The sequence below is a fragment of the Lygodium microphyllum genome, chromosome 27 (genome assembly GCF_053477565.2).
Source record: "Lygodium microphyllum isolate KBCC chromosome 27, Lygodium_microphyllum_v1.1.10, whole genome shotgun sequence".
NCBI classification, from domain to species: domain Eukaryota; kingdom Viridiplantae; phylum Streptophyta; class Polypodiopsida; order Schizaeales; family Lygodiaceae; genus Lygodium; species Lygodium microphyllum.
Window position 1 is genome coordinate 37,483,848 of NC_141161.1, and position 11,138 is coordinate 37,494,985.

Consider the following 11,138-nt stretch of genomic DNA (forward strand, 5'->3'; position numbering starts at 1 on the left):
TTAATGCTGTCTTGCAGAATTACGAAGCGTGGAACAAGTTCTTAGTATTTCGAGTCATGTTTATGACTACAATGCATTCTCCGCATTACTGAAAAACGGTTGAGATGATGAACATCCTAGAGCAAATCTATAATCCATCACCTTTGTACATGGAATGAACATGGACAGGTGCTTCAGGAATCTACTATATAGCTGCCCACCGGTTTGCTTACCTACAAACCAACCTAAAGAGGATCAAGTGGTTGGAAGACCTGAAAGCCGTAAAGCTATTCATTTTTGTGGAAGCTAATGTAAACTCAACTTTACATATTCGAGGTCGGAGGGTTGAGATGAACTCATATGTATATGAGGAAGTGACCCGTGTAATCCCGCCGATAGGATCAAAGTGTTAGGGCGCCATGAGAAGAATGGATTCCAACGGAAAGGATACCTTGAACTTCCAATGAATTAGTGATTCCTGAAGATACGTGACCCGAAACCATACTATTATACAGTTCCTATAGATAAATGCAATACAATGCCGTTCTCCCCAAACTAAATGTAACAGTTGGCTTATCATCGCAAGAAATGTTGTATTCCGAAAGGGCTATGCCCATATAAATACAAATAAGACTTCTTTTTATCAATGTTTGATTGTGCATGAGAATTGATAAAAAGTTAAGTAGCTACATTGCTTATGTGATAGCAGAATTGAAGATGTAATATAAATCAATAACGATTATTGTATAATAATGTTAAGAAACCTTTATCCAGGCACAACCCCAGGTACAGGTTCCTAGTTCGCCTCCTACATCAAATACTGCTGTAATCCAGGAGAAGAAGTTTCTTCTCAAGCAGATCAAGCCGCCCAAGTTTGACGGGAGAGGCAAGTTCATCCAAGCAGATGCTGAAATTTGGATTGAATCCATGGAGGATTACTTCGAAGCAGCCGGTACTGCACCCGCCAATCAGGCTATGCTCGCCAAGCTAAAACTCACTGATGAAGCCAAGCTAAGCTTTGGTCGAAGCAATGGTGTAGGGATCAAGGGATCGCGGAGGGATATGTTACTTGGGAGAAGCTGAAGAAAGCCATACAAGGAAGATACTTACCACCTACATATCACACACAAAAAATGAATGAGTTCTACAAGCTAAAACAGCTGGGACTCACTCTTGACGCATTACTCTAAATTCGTTTCACTTTTAAAGTATGCGCCACAGATGGACATGACACAGCAGGTGTCCAAATTTTGTGCGTGTTTAAATCCACCAGTAAATACTCGTCTCGAATCTATGCGTCCATCAGATCTTTAGGACGCACTCATTCGAGCAGCGTCTATAATTCAGGAGGTGCAGGCTAGACCAAAGGGTAACAAAGCTTGGTCTTATAGTGACCCGAACAGAGGAGTATTTAGACCTCAAATGAAGAGAGTTCAAGGTCATAATTAGGGAAAAAGAAAGAAAGCGAGGAGTAACAATGTCAACAACTTTGTTCCTACTCAAGGCAATGGCCAAAACCTCTGTTGTTTCCACTGCAATGAGCCTAGTCACTTCAAGAGGCAATGTCCCAAGCTTGGTGGGGGACATCGCCAAGCGCCTTTCCAAGGAACCGGGGCCGTGGTCAAGGAGCCGCTACCCAAGGAAAAGGAAGAACCGCCTGCGTTTCCAATAGGCAAATGTGTGAAGAAGAAGAAGAGGAAGATCCAACCATGGAAGCAGAGTTTGAAAGGGCGACAGTCCATGCCGCTCTACACAAGAGAGGGCCAAATCGTCAGTTCTCGGTGATTCAGAAACCGTCAGACTATCAAGGTAAAAGTTTTAAGACCTTGATTGATTGTGGCATTACACATTCCTTTATCTCACCAGCATGTGAAAAAAGATTAGGAATAGCCATAGTAGAAGCACCTACCCTGCCTGTGGAATTGGCAAATGGTCGTGAGGTTACTTGTACCAGGCAAACTGCTAAGGTGGAATTCTTTCTATGAGGAAAGAAGACTTCGATCAAATTCAGAGTCATGAATTTAGGTATCCATGAGTGTCTACTCGAAATGGATAGGCTTAAGCCTAATGACGCCCACATTCATTGTGGAAAGGGTCAAGCTTCCTTTCGAAACTCTGAAAAGGAATTAGTCACAACTCAAGGTGAGGCTGGAGTGCCAATAATCCAATTGGCCAAAGTATCTCAAATCATAAAAGGAGTCAGAAAAGGATTACCTGTCTACTTGATCAAACTCAACAAGTTAAATCAGAAGCAAGAGTCTAATGAAGGACCTTCTTGGCTAAAGGAATACGCAGACATATTCCCTAAAGAGTTGACAGAACTCCCGTCCCAAAGAGAAGTGGATCATGAGATTAAGTTAGTACCACGAGCTGCGCCAATTGCAAAGAAACCTTATAGAATGTCCATACCAGAAGAAATTGAGCTGAAGGAATAACTCAAGCAACTGCTAGATCAGGGCTACATCTGGCCTAGCAATTCACCATGGGGAGCTCCAGTACTGTTCCAGAAAAAGAAAGATGGAACACTTCAGCTATGTATTGATTACCGAGGATTGAATCAATCAATGGTCAAGAACAAGTACCCTATTCCTAGAATAGATGAGCTTCTTGATCATCTTCAGGGTGCAAAGATCTATTCCAAAATTGATCTCAGGTCAGGTTACTATCAGATAAGGATCAAGGAAGAAGATATCTCCCAGACGGCCTTCAATACAAGATATGGGCACTTTGAGTTCCTAGTTATGTCATTCGGGCTTACGAATGCACCTGCCACCTTCAATAGGTTAATGCAGGATATCTTTAGGCCATATCTTGATAATTTCGTGCTTGTCTTCTTCGACGACACTTTAGTCTATTCCAAATAGGAAGAAGATCATGAACCCCAACTTCGGATTGTCCTTGAGACAATGAGGGCGCATAAGCTATATGCTAAGATGAAGAAGTGTGCATTCTTCAAACGTCAAATTGAATATTTGGGATTCATAGTATCAGTGGAAGGAATCTCAGTGGACCCAGCCAAGGTCAAAGATGTGCTTGAATGGCCAATACAAACATCTGTCAAAGAAATATGCAGCTTTCTTGGATTGACAGGATGGTATAGGGTCTTCATCAAAAACTATGATTTGATTGCAGCACCTCTAACGGACTTACTAAAGAAGCAAACAACCATTGCATGGTCAACTCCCGAACAAAATAGCTTTGACAGATTGAAGCAAAGTTTGGTATCAACACCTATTCTAAAACTTCCAGCCCTCAATAAAGAGTTCGAGGTAGTTACTGATGCTAGCATACTTGCCTTGGGATGTGTGCTCATGCAGGAAGGTCATCTAGTAGCATACTCTTCAAGGAAATTGAAGGGTCATGAAAAGAATTATGCTACGCATGATTTGGAATTGCTAGCTGTCATCCATGCTCTAAAGCTTTGGAGACACTACCTATTGGGTAATAAGTTTACACTAGTAACTGACCATAAGAGTCTCAAATGGATCTTTACCCAGTTTGAGCTCAACATGAGGCAACATCGGTGGATTGAAGTGTTGGAGGAGTATGACTTTGAAATTAAGTACCGACCAGGAAAAGAGAATGTAGTTGCCGATGCACTTAGTCGCAAGGCATTCCTTAATTCCCTAATCTTGTAGAATCCATCAACAGCTAGATCTCTAGCTACGAATGTATCTATGCCAAACACCCCAATACTTGAGTTAGCTAGAGAGGATGCATGCCATGATCCGGCCTACCAAACAATGCTAAGGGAGATCTCTATCAAAGATCAGAACCAAAAGCTGCAGGCAAAGTATCATGAATTCTCTATTAATAATTGACTTGTCTACTATAGAACAAGGCTGTGTATACTAGCAAGTCAGTCACTTAAACAGAAGATATTGTGGGAAGCTCATGATTCCCCTTTGTCAGGACATCCTGTCTATGCCAAGACTCTTAATGCAGTTAGGAAGAGCTACCATTGGGAAAGGCTTAAAGATGACATTCACAAATATGTCACCGAATGTTTGTCTTGTCAACGTATCAAAGCCAAACATGTCATGATGCCACGGAAACTGCAACCGCTTGACATTCCCCAAATGAAATGGGAATTCATCAGTATGGATTTTGTTGTTGGCCTACCTCAAGTTCAAGGAGGATACAACTCCATCATGGTTGTGGTTGACATGCTTACTAAGGTTGCACACCTTATTCCAGTAAAGACAAACTATAAAGCCTCAGACATTGCAAGGTTGTTTATCACGGAGATATTCAAGATACATGGGCTACCTAGAAGAATCATTAGTGATCGAGATTCTCTCTTCACATCACACTTCTGGAGAGCTATCTTTGAAGCTATTGGGACTCAACTCTATTTTAGTACCACTTACCATCCCCAAACGGATGGCCAAACAGAGCGAGTAAATCAAGTCATCGAGGATATGATTAGGGCATACTGCTGTCATGAGCCGAAGAGGTGGATTCAATACTTGCCCTTGGTTGAATTTGCCTACAATGCTTCTTACCAACCAAGCATTCAGATGACCCCTTTCCAAGAATTGTATGGTCATGACTGTCGAAGTCCCCTAAACTTCTCAGATCCAACCTTAAGGGTTGAAGCTTCAAGGCAGATGGTGGAAGAGATGGATGACCAAATAAAGTCAATAAGACAGGACATCCAAGCTGCCAAGGATAGACAGAAGGCATACGCGGATTTGAAACGTCAAGATAGAGTCTTTGAAGAAGGAGACATGGTCTTCATTCGCATACGCCCTAAAAAGAAATCCCTATCTTTAGGAGATTGCAAGAAACTAAGTCCAAGGTATTGTGGACCGTACAAGATCCTCAAGTGCCTAGGACCTAATGCTTATAAATTGCAACTCCCTGAGAACCTAAAGGTTCATAATGTATTCCATATCAGCCTATTGAAGAAGTATGTACCTAATTCTAACCATGTACTTGATGACCAACAAGTTGTAATGCCTAGTAAAGGAGTCCTTGAACTAAGGCCTGATAGGATCTTAGATGTTAGGGAGAGACAATTGAGATCCAGAACCTTGAGAGAATGCCTCGTCCAGTGGAAAGATTATCCCGAAGAGGATGCCACTTGGATAGATGAAGACACACTCAACCATCAATATCCCTAGTTTATCTCAAGATGAGGACATCTCGATTCCTCTAAGGGGGAGAGAATGTAATATATATATCAAATACTGCAATTCACACATGAACCTCCTTTTTAGGTAATGGGATAATGATGTAGCATTTTGAAAATTTATTAAGGTTAATGGAAATTATTTTTTTTTATTATCTTCCCGTCAGTGACGGTCATGCTGGAGGGGGAGAGGAGAATAGAAGGTCCAGCAAGCTCCTCGCTCGATCTTGCTCAGCCTTAATGCCATGCCAATTGACACAAAGGAGAGGGAGGATCCCCCTCCCCTCCCCTACTTAAACCTCGGGCTGCTGCCGTGATGGAGGAAGGAGGTAGAGAGAGTGGGCTGCCGTGACAACTAATGGAGGAGTAGAAATCGTGAAGAAGGGTGTTGTTGCCTATCACAGAGGAGGGGCTACCATTATTGGCGTTGCCGTTGATGCTGCAGAGAGAGAGGGAGGTCAAGCTAGTCGCCGCCAGTCGCCATTTGAGCCAGGTGGGAAGCTTTACAAGCTTCCTGGGGGGGAAGCTTCTAAAGGGCTTGATGAGCCCTCTTACACCGCCCGTGTTTTAACCCCCTATAAGCCATTTTCCCTTGGGCTCCCCTCCGTGTTTAAAACCCTTAAGCCCTTTCCTTGGGCTTTGGAACCACCCCTTTTCTCCCCATGTTAATCTCATTAGCCCCTTTTTCTTGGGCTTTATAAGCCCCCTTTCCCCCCCAGAAAGAACTAAGGCTTAAAGGTCTTATTACACCCTCGTGTGCAAATTCCCTTATCTCCCTTCCCTTGTGGCATATTGAAACTCCCCCCCCCCCCCCTCGTGTTTAATTTCCCTTAGCCCCCTTCCTATGGGTTTTAGACTTACCCCCCCTCCTCCTTTCGAGTTTGTCTTTAAAGGCCCTTAGGCCCTTCCCCTCATTCCAAAAGGTATAGCCTTTAAAGGCTACTTTTTATTTCTTGGAAGTTCTCCCTTAAGATTCTATAGGGCCCATTTTCTCCCAAGGAAATTTTACCTTAGCCTTTCCTTGGCCCATGCAAGAATACGCCTTGGAACTCTCCCGCACCTTGTTTCTTTTCCCACACGTAAAAGAAAGAAGAATGGTGATGATGGTTTAACACCTTCCCTATCCACTCAAAAGCCTCATAAGGGATTCCATACTTTATTTATTCCCCGGTTGTGTGAGTCATTATAAGGCCATTAAGCCCCTTCCATGGCTTTAATGGGTCTTATCCTCAAAAGATTTTGAAACACCCCTTCTTTCGAAATCCCTACTTCAAGGAGGGAGCCTTCTAAAACTACTTTCGATAGACGGTGCAAGGGAGCAACAGTGGAATTCCAAAGAGGAGTTGTAAAGCTACTTCCACATCCAAAAGACTACAATTGCGATGCCTCCTAAGAGAGTCCAAGGTGCAGCCGTGGGAGGGTCATCTCCGGGCATCCACGAGGACATCTCACCCCAATCCTAGGTTTTCCTTCCTAATTTTTATTTGATATTGTTGTAATTCAATCATGCAAGGTTAATTGTTAAAAATAGGATATATTTTTGCCCAAATGCTTACAACGGAGAAACTTAGTCATCAATACCTTTTAAATGAAACATGCAAATTAAAGAAAGCATAAGCGCATTTCTAGTAAATAGCTTTATGCATTGAAATGAATTATACACTAGATTATTGTCCATTAAAATAGTATATTTCATTTAAGCCTAGATGTATAAACTATGCATTGCACTATTAGCCCATACCGGCTTCGTAATGAATCATCATGGAAAGTGCAAAGTGGAAACGATTCTTCCGAGGAAATTATCGTTTGACAACTACATAAATTATGAAATAAAAAGTTGCTTTTTTAGCATGAATTTTATTTACAAAGTATAGGAAGATTAGTGGAATTAACATAACCTATGCCTGACCTCAAATCGATAAGTTAGGGTTGAAAAGTCAATTTACACATGGACAACGAATCATGTAGAAATGATCTCGAAATTATTTTCTGGAGTAAACAAATTGTCATAAACCTAAAACATCTAAACCCCGGAGTACTCGTTTGGAATGAGTTAAATTCCAAGAAACGCCTATACCTTGATTACTTAGCCACGTTCACTGAATGTAGGGACAGTGAAATGTAATCATAAAGTGAGCTAGGGTTTGTCCCTAAGAATCTTACAAGATGAAACTTGGAAACCCTAGGTCTAATGATGTTAGCCTAATGTAACCAGGAACAGATTGTTTCGTGACTCCGTTCAATGTATAGAATAAGTCTCATAGTTCAATGCGACACTTGCGCGGCAAGTGTGGAATCATATGATCTTGTGATTGGATCACAAGGGAATGGCCAAATTCTTGCAACAAGGATGGCATGTCCTTACGCAAGTTATCTTGCAAAAGGATGAATAATCATCCTATTTAGTATCTTTCTTGAGTAAAGAAGATTGATTGGAAACTTATGACCAGTCGATAAACTGAAATAACCAATGAACTTAAGGTTTGATCAAGTCGGGTTAATAGGGTACACCTTAAACTAGGATATAGGGGAACATTGCCAAGTTGCAAGTCATCCCGGATCAAGTGCAGAACGCATTCGAAAGGAAGGATTCATTCCTTAGTAGTTTGCCAACAAAAAATATCAATGAAAATGTTTGTGCTTGCTACAAATTTTAGAGCACTGTTTGGCTTTGTTTGATCAATGAATTAAAAGATAGGGGATATCTATACTTCAGGTTGAAGGCCTGAAGGGAGAGGCAGCTTTAGTTACCCCCGACTGTCTGTCTGACCCTAACCAAGGGGGTTGTTGACCGTGTCGGGAAAGTGGACCGAACCCCCTCGAGAGATCTCTCCGTTGAGCACTACTTGGAGCAGGAGGACGCTTGGCTGCCAGAGGGGCTTTGGCCGTAAATCCCTTGCCTTCTTGGCCCTGCACAAGAGGCTAACGTGACTTGGGATTGGATCTTGAGGCCCGCATACTAGTCTACGGACACAAACTTGGATTAGTGATCCCTGTGGATTGCTGGATAGCCTTCGGGCGGATTGTGGATAAGCCTACGGGCTGGACTCTTTCTATTTCAAAGATAAATATGATAACCTGTTAATAAAGAACTTGTCTGCTATTATTTTTCTATGTCAAGTGATAAGATTATGTGAAAGAACCAGTGCCTAATGGGTTAATTAAAGAAGTTGATTGTTACATGTCCAACTAATGTGTTAGGTAATTAAATAACTATAACAACCTGAGGAAAGTGCGGAGGATGGGCCATAGGTCCGTCCTAAAGATGGGTGGTCCAGGTTGACCGTGAACTTTTCTCAAATCACGACGGAGAGCTAGAAGATCGTCAAAGAGCACGAACAACAAGAGCGTTAACCTAGAGTTATATTTGAACCCGATTTACACTGTTTTAGGGGAACGGAATGGGACTATGCCTTATGGTAGAGAGGTTGATCTTTGCATCCCTCTCGTTTTCCATTCATCTTGAACCAAGTGCAGCGTGAATCAGCTTCTTCGGACATGGCGTTTCTGCGTAAAGTAGTTTGCTTGGGTCTGACGCTAGTTGCTGTTAGGAAATGACCAATCAAGAAAACCCTAATTCAGGTCCATCCTAAGTGGGAACGGTCGGAATACTTCCGCTACATGGCAGACATGGAAAGCCCTAGATCGCAAACCCCATAACATTCCATGGGAGTACCGGGCAAAGCTTTTTAGACATCTTTTCCGATGGACTGCTAAGACGTATCCTGAAATACAAGTGGACACGTTACACCAACAGGTGATTGATCTCGAGTTCAGTCCAATACGAAAGACAAAAAAATATAGAGAACCTAACAAACAAACAATATATTATGTAAACAATTCATCATGCTAAATACTTTAAACTCAATCGAGAGAAATGCACTTCTTACTGACTCATGCCGAGTCGAGGGTGACTGTCGCCATTAATCCATCTCTCCTTCCAATCTTGAATGGTTAGAGATTGTGGAGTCATTCCATTACTAGGGAGAACATATTTGGGATGGTCAATAGGAAGAAATCGATGATGATTGTCGTAGATAACCTTCTTTAAATGTGTTGGCCTAGAGGAAACTAGAGAGAGACTGCAAATAGGACATGCATGATATCTTGATGTGGTTAAGCCTCAATAAACAAGTGAATTAATAAAATGCAATTGATTCAAGTCTTGAATTTCAAATATAGAGTTATATACATGTACCTGAACACTCTCTGTATCCTGGAAAGTCATGCATGGTCCACAACAACATGGCCTTCAACGTGAAATCTCTAGAGGATGCAGATGCGCTTGTATCTTGCACCTCAATACCTTCCCATAACATTTCTAACTCTTCAATCAAAGGCTCTAAGTAAATGTCCATGTTTTTTACCTTGTGCTTTCCAAGAATCAGAAGGAAAAATATTACATGTCCCTTTTTAATTGCCATGGATGGAGGAATATTATAGTACACCAATACCACTGGCCATACACTGAATGATGTGCTTTTGATGCCAAATAGATTGATTCTATCCATACCTAAACCAAATCTCAAATTTCTTGGCTCTTCTTTGAAAACGGGCCACAAATTATCTATATGTTTCCATGCCAGTGTGTCTGCAGGGATCCTCCATTTTCCATCACTTGAATGATGACTAGCATGCCATGACATGAGCTTTCCAATAGACTTACACTTGAACATAAGTTGAATACGTGGAACAATCGGAAAATGTTGCAAAACCTTACGAGGCACATCCATTGACTTCATCTCCACTTCTTATCTTGATTCGCCACAAACAGGTCACTCTCGAGTGAACTCATGAATCCCACGAAATAAGACGCAATCATTGACACATGCATGGATCTTGACATAATCGAGGTCTCCCAAAGATGTCAAGTAATGTCTTGCTTGCTCTCTCTTAGTTGGCAATTTTTTTCCTTTTGGAAGCATTTGTGATAATAACCTACATATATTTTTAAAAGTGAGTTAAAAAACCACCAACATATATTTGTGTCTGATTTCAAAATAGAATAATTAATATTATGATTCATACGCCAAAATGAATTGATACCTACTTCAATAACACATTCAAATTGACATTACTCCATCCATAAATTGTTTGCAAGTTAAGTATCTCGAGGGAGGCACGAAGAACGGAGTACGTACAACCTTCATACAACGGAGTAGATGACGCTACGTATAGTGGGTCATCTGGCTTCATAGAGTGAGCTTCTCCCTAAGCTGATTGCAAAAATAGATGGTGTACCATGTTGTCCAAAATCTCATCCTCTACAACTCGATGGGGCATTTCATGAGGGCTACTATCATGGTCGTCAGTCTCCACTCTTCTTGAAGACTCTGCCTCCTCGCGTTGACATTTTGCAGCCTCTCCATGCTCGCGAGGGAGCATCTGAGAATGTGGCACTGAATCCTGCTCAACCACAAAAGGTAGTTTCATGTACGTTGATATATATTGAGTAACATAGACTAGCAATCTTAGTGTTAAAAAAAAACAATGAATACCAGTGATTTTTCTCCATCCCATTCTTACATGCTAAGGTGTGACATTGCAACTTGATGTGCTCAAAAAATACACCCTCGACAACGATCACACATGCATTTAATTTTTCGTCGTAGCCATGCATCTCCATTATGAAGACGTAATGTTTCATCCTCACTTGAGGATGTGCTCATTGACTCATCAGCATGCACCGGACTAGGTGATGACGACGACATGATTAAACCTAATTCATGATAACATCAAATTTGTTATTCATATGTTTACATAAAAACTTCAAGCTAGCGTATTAATTATTCTAAGATCTCAATTTTAAATACACAAAACTTATCATAAATACATAAAAACTTATAATAAGAACTTACTATCAGAACTTATCTTAAAAATAAAAACTCATGATAAAAGCTAAATGTGCGTCTATGTCTGCATTTACCTACGTGTCTAAATCTGCGTCTATTTGCACGTCTAACTTCACCTCTATAAGCGCGTTTACGTAAACTTAGATGCGCATATATACGCGAAAATAGACGCA